The sequence below is a fragment of the Stegodyphus dumicola genome, chromosome 4 (genome assembly GCF_044657685.1).
Source record: "Stegodyphus dumicola isolate Sdum_Otavi_A_Nest chromosome 4, ASM4465768v1".
NCBI classification, from domain to species: domain Eukaryota; kingdom Metazoa; phylum Arthropoda; class Arachnida; order Araneae; family Eresidae; genus Stegodyphus; species Stegodyphus dumicola.
In genome coordinates this window covers 247,146,242-247,159,855 of record NC_140771.1, presented here as the reverse complement: position 1 = coordinate 247,159,855, position 13,614 = coordinate 247,146,242, and positions in this window count along the sequence as shown.

Genomic DNA, 13,614 nt, shown 5'->3' with positions numbered 1-13,614 from the left:
TATTCCTGATAGTATTTGGAGTTAATCTTGACATTTTTTTGCACTCTCTTTACTTTTAACTTGCCATTATAAGAAAAACCAGCAACAATCATGAATCCCTTAGAAAAACTTTCTTTCAATTCTTTGAACCATGTACTTAAATTTTGTTCTCTCTTTTTATGATAATAAATGGCTCTTTTTTTGTTACAATCATTTAAATACACCCATGCTTCATCTATTGTGACAATTGTTTTCCATTTTTCTTTGGATAAGTGTTTTTCATATAGAATTCTGCAGCGTGTCCTGCGTCGAGCGATGTGCTTTGGAAGAAGACGATGCACATTGCGTTTTTTCGCTTTCTTAAGATTTAAATCAACGTTTATCATTTTGTTTACAGTGGATACCGAGCATTTTAATGATTTTGCAATTGTCCTTTGACTAGGGAGATTTTCTTTTAACATTAAACAACGTACCTTTGCAATAGTCGAAGGTGTCCGTTTTTTCCTTGGATACTTGTGGGGAATTTTTGTTCCACTTGAGGTTCCAATTTGACATTTTTTCCCTTTCTTGCTGATGATATTACCTATCGGCGCTTTAGATATCACAAAACAATGACTCTCGCATCGTTTTTGGATAACGGAGTGTGCATATTTCTCTTCGGAAAGAGCGTCAATGTAGCCTTCGAACCACTGCTTTGTTAAATTCGCCATTTTGAATAAAAACAAAACTTTCCAGCCACAGACGATAATTTTGATGATAAAAACATAGTACAATTGCAATTACTTCTTTTGCAGCAAACGAGTTTTTATTACCGCTTTCCAAAATCATCTAAAATATGTGCGAACAGCCTCTGTATAAACCTCTGTAAACTTCTTCGGTACTATGTGTGTGTGTATTTCTTCTTTTTTCTCTGTAATAAATGTTTGTTTTTCGAATGACGGCGTTTTAAATGTTCAATACATACTAAGATGGTTTTACAAAACCTTTGCTTGCCTTTTTCCGATATAAAAATGTTTTATTCCATAATAAATGGGTCCACTGCTGGCCTTCAAATCGTTGAATGTGTTCATCAAAAATTCGTTAAAGTTTTACAAAATATGAAATAGATAATAAAATAAATTCGGGATTAAAAATTTAATTTCTATTTCAATAATATTAAAAAATTAATTATAAAACACGGGCGATAATATTTGGTAGCACCAATTTGAAAAGTGATACAACGTCTTTGAGTATTTCGACGCAAATTGCCTAAATCGGATATTTATTCGAAACTAAAATCCGATTTAGGACTAATGTCCTTTTTGGGTTGAAAATAGCGTATTAGTTAAAATAAATCTTATGAAATGATTCTAAATCAATTTCAATTATGAAATAATAAATATATTCATTAGGGAAAACGTGTGAAACCCAACTTTTCCGGAAGAATGAAATTTTCTGTATATTACTGATCGTTGAAGTAATGTTTGAAAGTAATTCCATAAGAATTGCATTTAGTACAGCTTTCGAAGAAGTATCGTATTGCCTTACTTCTCCAACACATTCCATACATGTTCCATAAGATTTAAGTCTGCAGGATATGGAGACTTTTTGATAACATCAGGACAGTTGTAACGAAATTCTAGATCGAGTTCGAATCAAATTGATAATAAAAAAAAAAGATGCATGGTCTGTGGAGGGTTTTACATAATTTTAATTAAAACTTAATTATAATACATATATACTTAATGTAGACTAAAATGCCTGAATCGAATGTCAACGCTTAAAAAGCAAGAACTGAATAGTTCCTTCAAAAGAATCTAATAATCGAATTATATTGCGTAATGCAGTTCGAACTCTATTCTCAAGAAGACTAACTCCTCAAATTCAAAATGTTTTGCTAGACACGTGTTCAGAAGGGGAAGCGTTAAGTAAACCAATAGATGGACTTCTAACGCCATCTCTTGACGATGTGAAAGACTATTCCATAACACAGTCGTATTTGATAAGATCAGGACAAGCGAACATTTAGGGCTGAATGTTTAGGACCATTATTCTGAGAGAAATTGGAGGTATTTTGCCTTTCAGGTTTTCATTAAGAATATTTACACACACACACATATATATATATATATATATACAGTGTCTTACAAAAGTGATGGGACACTTGTGCTTTACAAAAGGAAACTGTAATAAAATAAATTAAAAAAACATGTAAAAATTTTTTGTGGGTGTGTTTCATACTTAAATTTAGGAACAATAATTACATAACATACATTTTCTTAAAATATTAAAATATTAATTTAATAAAAGTACAATTGTTTAAAACGGAGCAAAAAATGGCTCACATAAGTGATGGGACACCATTAGATACTACTACGTACTACAATAAAAATATTTTTTGGGGTTTTTATTTTTACTCAAAAGCAATTGGCAATAATCTATAAAATCTCTGCAGTATTTATCTCCAGTTTGTTTTGGAATTTTTGTGTTTTTTAGCTCTGTGCAGCCATGAATGCTACACGAAAAGAAACTTTGCCTGAAATTCGAAAATTAATTATTAATTTGCATATTGAACGTGGAAAATCTATTAGAGAAACTCCTGAAACAGTTAACTTGTGTCATTCAACAGTTTACAATATCATTAAACGATATAAAAAGAATCATATGATTCAGGATAAAAGAAGACCTGGCCGACCATCAAAGCTATCCAATGGAATAAAGCGAATTATCGTTCGAAATATTAAAAAAAAGTCCAAGAATGAGTGCTCCTAAAGTTGCTGCTGATTTACAACCAGTATATGGAGTAATTGTTAATCCTGAGACTATTAGAAGAGTAATTCGATCTGCTGGATATCACGGTGGAGCAGGCGGGAAAAAGTTCTTCGGAAGTGAAAAGAATAGAAAACTCTGACTGGCTTTCGCAAAATCCAACATAAATAAGAATTCTGATTACTGGAATGAAGTTATATTTGCTGATGAGAGTAAATTTAATATATTTGGTTCTGAGGTAGAATCTTGGTGTGGAGAAAACCCAGGGAAGAATTTCGTAAACAGAACTTGGTGCCAACAGTAAAACATGGTGGAGGAGGAGTTATGGTATGGGGGTGTATGTCGTCCGCTGGAGTTGTAATCTTGTTTTTATTGACAGTATAATGGATCGGTACAAGTATATTGACATTTTAAACCAAAATTTGAAATCTTCAGCACGAAAATTGAACCTTCATAACGATTTTAAATTCTACCAGGACAATGACACCAAGCACATTGCTTTTAACGTTAGACTCTGGCTGCTGTATAACTATCCTGAAATAATAAAAACACCACCGCAATCTCCAGACTTAAATCCCATAGAGAATATTTGGCAAGAATTGGAATCAAGAATTCGCAAACACACTATTTCTTCAAAAAAAAAAAAAAAAAATCATTGCTTCAAGAAGAATGGGATAAAATCACTCCAGAAATCACAAAAAAATTAGTCGAATCCATCCCAAGAAGATTAAATCACGTTTTAAAAGTAAAAGGAAATCCAACAAAATATTAAAACATTTTAAGAAGTAAAATTTTTGGATAAATATTTGATGGAAAAGTAAGTGTCCCATCACTTATGTGAGCCATTTTTTGCTCCGTTCTAAACAATTGTATTTTTTATTAAATTACTATTTTAATATTTTGAGAAAATGTATGTTATGTAATAATTGTTACTAAATTTAAGTATGAAACACACCCACAAAAAATTTATATATATATATATATATATATACCAATCTATATTACTTTCGATAAACACTAAATTTCTAATTGCAGAGGCAGAAGCCTTCCCAAACCATTATGCCTCTATTCTTGTGCATAACATCAAACAATGGGTTTTACGAATTCAATTCTTAATTCTGATTTTGCCACCTGTTAACTCATCTATCGAAACCTCAATATATTAAATTTTGACGTTTTTGCATATCTTACATTGGTCCAATATGATAAAACTTTCCTTAGGATTTCGCGAATGCCAGCTCTGTTTTCTTGTTGACGAAGAATTTATTTCTTGCTGATCCATGTTCCCTAATTGACTCTTCTAAAAGCTTAAAGGGTAACTTTTAGTGCAAACCGTCTTCTAAAGCTATTGAACGTTTTATACTACTAATTTTTAGGTGTGCTTTGATTTTTAGTAGAAAATATTGAAATTCCTAAAACATGGAATGTACTCAAGATTCCGGTGCATTTTCGAATGTTCCACGGAATTTCCGTGATTTTATTCCATCAGTGACAGTTAAATGCTTTACATCCAGGAATTTTTCGATATTTATAATACTTTTACCGTATTTATAAAAATAAATTATTAAATTTCTAAGAGACCTGTTCGTTAATTGGTAATGTCTTGCTACGTTCACTTCAGATGTGAAACTGTTAATATGTACTAAACAAGCTTAAATTTTCGAATGCAGCCGATAATTCTAGTGATGTATTTTCACTTAAAGCAAATAATTATAACTAAAAACACTGTCTACCAAAATATTTCAACAAAAATTTGGAGTGCTCGATTTATGTGAGATACTCGTATTTTATTTCAAGGAATATTTTGATGATAATTATTTTACAACAAATATTGCTTAAAATCCTAGGAAAATAATACCAGGTTTTAACGAAGGTTTCCCGCCACCGAAAATATCGTCTGCGCAAACAGTTCGCGTTGTCGTGTTTAGTCATATTTTGTCAAACGATTTTTGGCATTCGAAAGAAAGGAACTTGCTTTATAACACTGTGTTGTGAAATTTGTAAAAAAATACCGTTATCATTAAATGCAAGAGATTTGAAATGAAAACTATCGCGCAACCAGATTAGAACCATCATTTACTTCCAGTTCTGTTGCAAAAAATTACCGAATCGTGTCTGCAATTTTAGGCACTAATTTTGTATCATATAAAACTGTGAAGGTTTGGTTCTGAAAGTTCAGAAACAAAAACTATGGCAGAGCGCTCTGGCTGGCCTATGGATGTCGATGAGGCCCACTTGCGAGAACTTGTGGAGAAAGATCACTATGCAACCACTCGACAGCTTGCTAAGGAGTTAGAACGCTAGTGCCATGTCCATTAGTTGCGCTATGCATCGCATAAACTTGACGTACAAGTTTAATCGCTGGGAGCGCGTGAGCTGATTCAAGTAGATAAGGATAGATGTGTTCAGGCCTGCACTCATCTGCTCGAATGTTAACGCAAGGACAAAATTCTTTTCCGGATCGTCACTTGTGATGAAAAGTGGATCGACTTCAACAACACAAGCCAAAAAGGAGGTTGATCTGCATCCGGTGAGCCCGTCGGCAGCGTAGCAAAGCGTAATTTGACTACGAAAAAGATCATGTTTTGTATCTGGTGGGATTGCCATGAAGGAAAAGGTAAAACCCTTAACAGTAAGGTGTACAGAGAGTTGCTAGTCCGTGCTGACGTTGCTATCAAGGAAAAGTGTCGAATTTAATTCCGCGCAAGGAGGTGATGTTCCATCAAGATAATGCAAGACCACATGTGTTTGCATTCACTGGCTGGACTCTACCGGACTCGAATGGGAGCTTTTGCCACGCCCATCATATAGCCCCGACATTGCTCCTTTGGACTTCTCCCTTTTTCAGACGTGCAGGTGCAACCTGGTGGTGCTACTTTCCATTCGGCACATGATGTCCAAAATGAAAATGATTGGTTTTGGACTCGCGGCAAAAAAGTTTCTGGCCAACGAAGGCTTTGAAAACTATCAAAACGTGGCAGAAAATCATGGATGTGGCTGGTGATTACTACTCGTGCTATAGGTACTGCTTTTATGTTTCCTTTCCTAACTTTATTAAGAACGTTATTTGGCGGAAAACTTTCGTTATAACCTCATATATTAGGGAAAAAACGAAGTCAATTTCTTAATATTTAATACATGATTTATGTAAATAAATTTCAAAAATACAACTGTTGGGAAAGAAATGTGAGTCACTGTATATTGTAGAACTGTGACAGAAAGATAATACTTTTAAGAAATTCCTAATAATATTTACTGCAGTGAGAAGTGTAACATAATGTTTTACAGGCTTAACTATTGTTGATTTCAGTTCTATTTATAATTCCAATATTATGATAGTATTTTATAAAAGATAATGTAAAATCAGACATACAAAATTAACTAGTGGTTTCTTTCATAACCTCAAAAGGAACTTTTCAGAATCTATGTTAGTTTTATTTGTTTCTGATTAAAAATCTAAGTTAAATTTAAATATTTAATTAAATTTTGCGGTTGTTTGTATGCGAAATAAACTAATAATTTAACTTCGTTGTTCCTTTCTCGGGAAACTGCTTTTTTGGTATACGGCGGAACTCCGAATTCCAAGCTGTAGAAATCTGTTTTAAGCAGAGAGTTTTAAATTCAACCACATATTTATCTATGATAAGAAATGCAGATAGAATGAAATAGGAAATATTGGATTTCAAACCTCATGACAAAAAAGGGAGATCCCGAAATTTTTCACCTTAGAATGTCACAAGCTGACATTCTAAGCTTGTGTATAAAATATAGCTTGGGACGACAGATACTAATACAAAGCATACATATTCAGCCACAGATATGGATAACTGTTATTTGCTGGCTGTCTAATGCAGGGTAATAGACGAAAGAATGCTATTAGAAAAGAAGTTAAAATGGTATCCAATTCCTCCAAACTGAATAAGAGCGATCATTGAGCTTAACAAAACATTTATTACGCTGCAATAAAAGCTCCATGACAGGAAAGGAAAGGTAAACATAATAAGCTGTTGCCAATTCTTAAAAGTTAAATTAGAGACAAATCTATGTATTCTTTACAATTATAAAAATAAAAAAACTCAAAATATAATGAATCATGCTTAAAAATCAACACTTCCGAGAAAGTAAAAAAAGAAAGAAAGTAAAAATGGAAGGAAGAAGAACAAGGGGGGAAGAGAACTATTAGCTGTTTGAGCATGCACAAAACCTGTTCGAATGACTATGCGAAAATAAAAACTTTTCATTAGAACAGAACTGTGAAAGCTTTTATCGGAAAAGGTAAGATAACCTCAAGGGAGAATAAGTTTTTGCTAATCCTTTGTAGTAATTAACAAGATGTTTTTCCCACAATTCTCGATTGATTCTTCACATATTTTATCTCGAGCGCAAGTGAATTATGTGAATGTAAGTGGTTCGTCATGATGTTAGTTTTGTACTAATCGCATCGGCTAAGCCTAGTTAGGAAAAGCTAACTATAAATCGGGCGTTTAATTAACATAACATTAATTCACTGTTAATTTGTACCACAGACGCCATTTCCAAAATTAATTCACACCTCACTTACTCGATTTTTCTGAAGATGAATATTATTGAAAGTAGTGCAAACAAATTAGAGAAATGCCTATGACAGGAATCGGGACCAAAAATTTAATAATAAACAAAAATAGACGTCGTTTTTGAAAAGGGAACGAGTATATTTTTTCCTTTTTTTCTCTTCTTCAGGAACTTGGCCCCTTAGCTCATGTTTATTTTTATGTTGTGATTTCATTTTCTGTCTTATTAATTAATTGGTAGAAGATAAAGCACTTATTTTGGAAGGAAAAAAAAAAAAAAAAAAAATGCTATTTCACTTTTTTATGAATTTTTTCCGAAAACAAATTTTCCTCATTTTGTTGTTTTATATCCGTTGCTTATTTTGATGGCATGTATCTTGAGTTATTAATGACTACAAATTATTCTAATTTGGAATTTTCTGTCCTTGTTTACATTTGTTTTTATAATAGTAGGTTAAAAAAAACCCTTTTTTAAGATAATCAAGTAGACTAATTAAGGCTTTTTTATTTGCTTCTTTCTAAAGAAAGTTTCTTTTATGCAGCATCAACTTTTAATTAACTGCTAAAACCGCGTAACTTTATTTATTTGCTAAACTTCCTGGCCCCTGTGTTTTTCTGTCATTAATATGTTTTCTCCTTGGTTAATTGAGCTGACATGTTCACATGCAACATTCTGATACTTCCTTAAAACAGCGTTTCTCAATCAATACAATATACAATCATATATACCCTACATAAGTACAATATAATGCAATCCTGTATAAAGCTTGGCCCTTCTATAAAGGCGTTTGATTCCTTCGGAGATATACTGTTTAGTCTTCCTCTGAGTCTCTTAAATGGTATTAAGTCATATGGTGTACACATCAGATTTTTTTTTTTAATCTTCAAACTCATTTAATTTGCATTTCTGTTGGAGTTGAGGTAAAGTAGAAACTAAGGAAAGACTTAATATAATAAAATAATGTATTAAATAAAATAAACCTGGCATCTTTTTGTAAAATATTTTCTGGCTACATTTGTAGTATAGTTAACTTGTTTTAGCAATATAGATGAGACTTGTTCCGCTGTATTTATGTGTGTAATGATAAGTAGATACCGCTCTCGGAATGTCATATCCTTTATTTTGTACATTACGCATTTATTTATCATTCGATCTGTTACAAAATGAACGCCTAATTAGCTGCCTGAATATGGAAAGGGAGTTTAGTGCAGAATGCGTTGGTGTTTGCTTCACAATCTCTTGCAAATGAATCTTCTCATTTGTCGAACGTGTCTTTCAGAACTGCACGATCAGACGATAACTTGACTTGTTCTACATTTCGGATTCCTTGCGAATACCTTATCATTGAAAAAATTCCTTCTAAAATAATCGCATGGATTAATATCTGGGTTAGGCGAGGGCTTCTGTCTCCCGCTTCCGTAATGTTCAAGAGAGCGATGTGACGTTTCACGCACGTTAAACATCTCAAATGGGAAATAAAGACCAACATTCTCAGTGCGAGAAATGAATTGAACGTGGAACACCGGAGTAAGTAGGCTACTTCTATAAGGTATTTCTCCTGCCTTCTAAGCATGCCTTCGTGGTGTAAAGAGGTTATCACATATGGCTACAGTGCCTGCTAGACGGGACTTTTCTGAGAAACGAGATTTTGGTAGCATTGGTTTAAACGGGAGGATTCCTAGAAAAAAGAGCCCCGCCTGAAGCGAAGTCCCGCCTAGCTACAGAAACAATGTTGCGGCTACGTGGGATTGTTTCAAACCTCACCGAAAATGTCTCGGGTTCAGGGTAGAGACAACCAATCAGACGAATGTTCTGCTTCTGAAGGATCACGGGATCCCAATTTGAGCGATAATCGATTATTGTTTGGCGTTTAAGTCTTTGTAGCAAGTGAGAATGGTAACCTAGCTACGTGTGTTTTCCCGAATTGTGCGGGTTCTAAGAACTGTCTCTTTCGACGTCAAGTCCCGCGTAGCCGAAACATAATGTGACTGGGACCTAATAGTCAGCACGCTCGACGCGAATCCCAGAGGTCCGTGGTTCGCATCCCGGCGAGAGCATTGCTCATTTTTCATCTCGTTTGCTTCGAAATAGCCTAATGTCTATACAGTGGCGCCCGAACTAAAAGTCGGTGAATGATGATTCTTCACCACGAAGATTTGGCGACTGGGTTCTCTAAAACCCCAGTCACGCTTTAAAAGGGGGAGTATATAAGGTATTTCTCCCGCCTTCTTAGCATGCCTTCGTAGTGTAGTGGTCAGCAAGCTCGACGCGAATTCGAGAGGTCCGTGGTTCGAGTCCTGGCGGCCACTGCTCATTTTTCACGTCTTCTGCTTTCAGAAAATACCTAATGTCTCCACAACTTTATTTTAATATTCATGTTGCTGCTTATGATAAGTAAAACGAATACGGAATCTAAAGAATAATATAAAGAACTCCAGGCTTTTTCATTTGTTATCTTACATTGTTCAACTTACAGTGGTGGCGAAAATTGTGAACACTTTTGGAAATTTTTATGTTTTTGAACTTTGTATGCTTATAGAATAAGTTAGATACGAAATTCAAATCAGAAATAATAAATCTGAAAAGGAAAAATTTTAGAATGTAAAATGCAACTAAATCCACGGATCCTTTACAAATGTGAATTTATAATTACTTAACGATACCCAGCTCGAGAATGCTAAGAATAAATTCGCTTATATAGCTGGATTATAGCAACAGAAAGGCGATGGGCCAAAATAGCTTTATCTCAAAACAGCTTCGACGGTTTTATTCCCGATTTAGCTCCAACGGGAAATAGCTGTCAACCCATCCTTCCTATCGGCCTTCGCTTGCCACTCTCTCGTAAAGGAAAATGAGATTATGACACTTCACCGTCCATTTATTATACCTAAACAATTACGTAGTTCGAATTGACCTGTCTTCGGATTTCTTCATAAAAAAAATTTAAAAAAAAAACCCTTGGTCAGGTCCTTTAAACTAAAACATTCATAAAAATTCAAATAAGTAATAGGCTTGTAGATATAACAATCGCTGTGGAAGCACTCTTAATAAGTACAGACGAAAAGGTCGTTGACCAGAAAAGTGTGCTTAAGAGATGAAGCCAAAATTGAAGTGCAAAAGACGTAAACTGTGAAGATGTCGGGATGAATTAATGACAATTCCTGCGGTGTATAAAGAAACCTCGTCCTGTGATTTAGACAAAGGTTTAGATTTTGCTACTAACGCACAGGACTTTGAAATCGACATAAGGCTCTTGTGTATCAGTCATTTCCAGATAACCTATCGGAGATCCTAATCATTTTGGAAAGCTAAACAGTTGTTACAAAAAATTGCGCGAAATCATTTATAGTGAAATTATAGTATAACCTAACATGAAACGCTTAACGAAGCTCTACCGAAAAAGTGACATTAAAGACGCAAGTCTAATTAACATTGAGCTAAAGGTTTATCTCGCTAAATTAGCGAGATATCGCCAACCTAGCAATGGATTTAGCGACTAATTTTTGACTCAAAATTTGGCGATAAGCCGCGTAAAGTCGCCTGACTTGGCGACCATTTAACGACATTTTGGTCCAGTCCCTTTATAATTGCTCTTGGTATAGTAATTAAATAACTGTGAATTGATCCCTATATCTAACTGTAACCGTATCAGGCCCTCATATGCCTTCCAGTAATTTCCGAAAGTGGAAGGTACTAGAGGTGCCTCGGCGGCCGGGGGAAAACTATACAAGACCGAAGAAAGCATCAATTTCACTCCTGATAGTTGAATTCGGAGTATTGCGATATTATCCGTGAGATCTTCACCTTTTAGATGCCCTTTACATTGCGTTGTGTTTAACGTTCTTAGTAGTTTCAACTGTAACTACCGATTGTACTCTGCGATACTGAGAAGAGCTATATGACTATTTTTGTGGTAAGTTTCCAGAACCGTTAAGTGATTTTTTGGTAGAATAAGTGTATAGAATTATTATTATGCAGGAGACTTGAAAAATGAGCAATGTCCTCGCCGGGACTCGAACCTGGAGCTCTCGAATACCCACCGAGTGTGCTAACCGTTACAACACCGAGGCAAGATGAGAGGAGGGATTATCAGGCTATCATCTGTTCTCTGCATTCAGTCCATTACGAACCTGTACGTATGCAACAGTATCACTTTAAGCTAAAAGAGTTTTGTAGCAGTAGTAAACAATTTCTGGTTCTGAACATTGTTTATTAATTACGATAATGGTAGAGCACATAAAAATAACATTTTTTTGTATGTACTACCGGCATAAATTTAGTAATATTCTTAAAAGTACGCATATTATTTTTAAACCGCCTAATTGGTTAAACATTCTGTTATGTCTTGAGAAATCCCTAAATTACAAAACTTATTTATCATTGAATGGCAACACCACGCAGATCTGGATGGCCTTTTGAAGTTGCCTTGTGGCATGCCTTGGAAACGTGTAAAACAAGGTAAAAGAGTTCCTTGAAAAGAATATAAAATAAAAGAAAGTGTTATGCCGGTGAAAGCACTGACTTTACTTTCTCTTATGGGGATTAAAATTACTAAATCCTCTCCTCTCAGGCTCTTTTGAGAGCGGGCTCAATAGAAGGTGGTGCATTTCAACGAAGATGTAAACAGTCATTCTCAGTAATGAAGGAATTTTGGCATCACTAATAGCGTTTTGTTTTGTTTTGTTTTATACGGGCGCAGCCCTTCCACCTGGTTTGTTGAACCTTATGAAGAGTAGCAGGCGCAACCCTTCCAACAACAAATGGGACGAGCCGGCCGTGTCCAAATAAAAACAATATCAATTTAGCAGCTTAACAAAAAAAAAAAAAAAAAAAAAAAAAATAGATTGAACGCTTTTTTTTTCCTACATTTCCGATTCCATGTAAGGCACTGTAACGTCAGGACACCCATGTCGGGTGAAAGAAAGACAGGTTGTCTTTTAAATTATTTATTTGATAAACTAAAATAGATTTCTTGATTAAAACATAAAAATAAACTGATCATTACAGCCCTAAATCATACAATATCCGCTAACGCAGATTGGACGCAAAAAAGAGTCCTTTTTATTGTAGTTACAGCATAAAAAAACTATTGTTCGACCGAAACCACTGGCGTGGTTTAGAACGTAAAAGATTCGTCCTGTCACCTCAAAATCACATGAAGAACTCTTACACAAAGGTTTCACTCGTTTCGTTATCTGCGAAGAGAAACATTATTAGTTCCTTGTGTTCGGAAACTCCCAGTGGGTTTTATCTGCAGTCCTGCTTTTTGCAGGTATGGTCCATTTCGTCCGCGAACAAACAGGAAGTTATAATTCAGCACCTGTGCCCGCGGAGGTGCTAGTAGCTGTATCGTCACAGCACTCATAGCGTGGAGACATAGATGGAAAATAGCAACGCGCACTTGGAGACTGCAAGACAGAGCCGAAATTGTGAACATTTTTTGTGATATGAGAGCGGGTTCTGTCTTACATTAATCAATGAGTGTACAAAAGAAAACTTGTTCCCAATTTTAGATGCGCGGGCACTTGATGAGCACTGTCGATTCTACTCGAACAAAGAAGCAATCACTTAGTGCTGTCACAATCCATGTATGGCCTGTTTGCAAGAAACCCATCTTGTAAAGTTTCTACTCGAAAAAAAGAACCAGTGACTTCCTACTGCTGTCACAATCCATGTATGGACTATTTGCAAGAAACTCATCTTGTAAAGTTTCTACTCGAACAAAAGAACCAGTGACTTCCTACTGCTGTCACAATCCATGTATGGCCTGTTTGCAAGAAGCCCATCTTGTGAAGTTTCTATTCGAACAAAGAACCAGTGACTTCCTACTGCTGTGACAATCCATGTAGGGCCTGTTTGCAAGAAGCCCATCTTGTAAAGTTTCTATTCGAACAAAGAACCAGTGACTTCCTACTGCTGTCGCAATCCATGTAGAGCCTGTTTGCAAGAAACTCATCTTGTAAAGTTTCTACTCGAACAAAAGAACCAGTGACTTCCTACTGCTGTCACAATCCATGTATGGCCTGTTTGCAAGAAGCCCATCTTGTGAAGTTTCTATTCGAACAAAGAACCAGTGACTTCCTACTGCTGTGACAATCCATGTAGGGTCTGTTTGCAAGAAGCCCATCTTGTGAAGTTTCTACTCGAACAAAGAACCAGTGACTTCCTACTGCTGTCGCAATCCATGTAGGGCCTCTTTGCAAGAAACCCATCTTGTAAAGTTTCTACTCGAACAAAAGAACCAGTGACTTCCTACTGCTGTCACAATCCATGTATGGCCTGTTTGCAAGAAGCCCATCTTGTGAAGTTTCTATTCGAACAAAGAACCAGTGACTT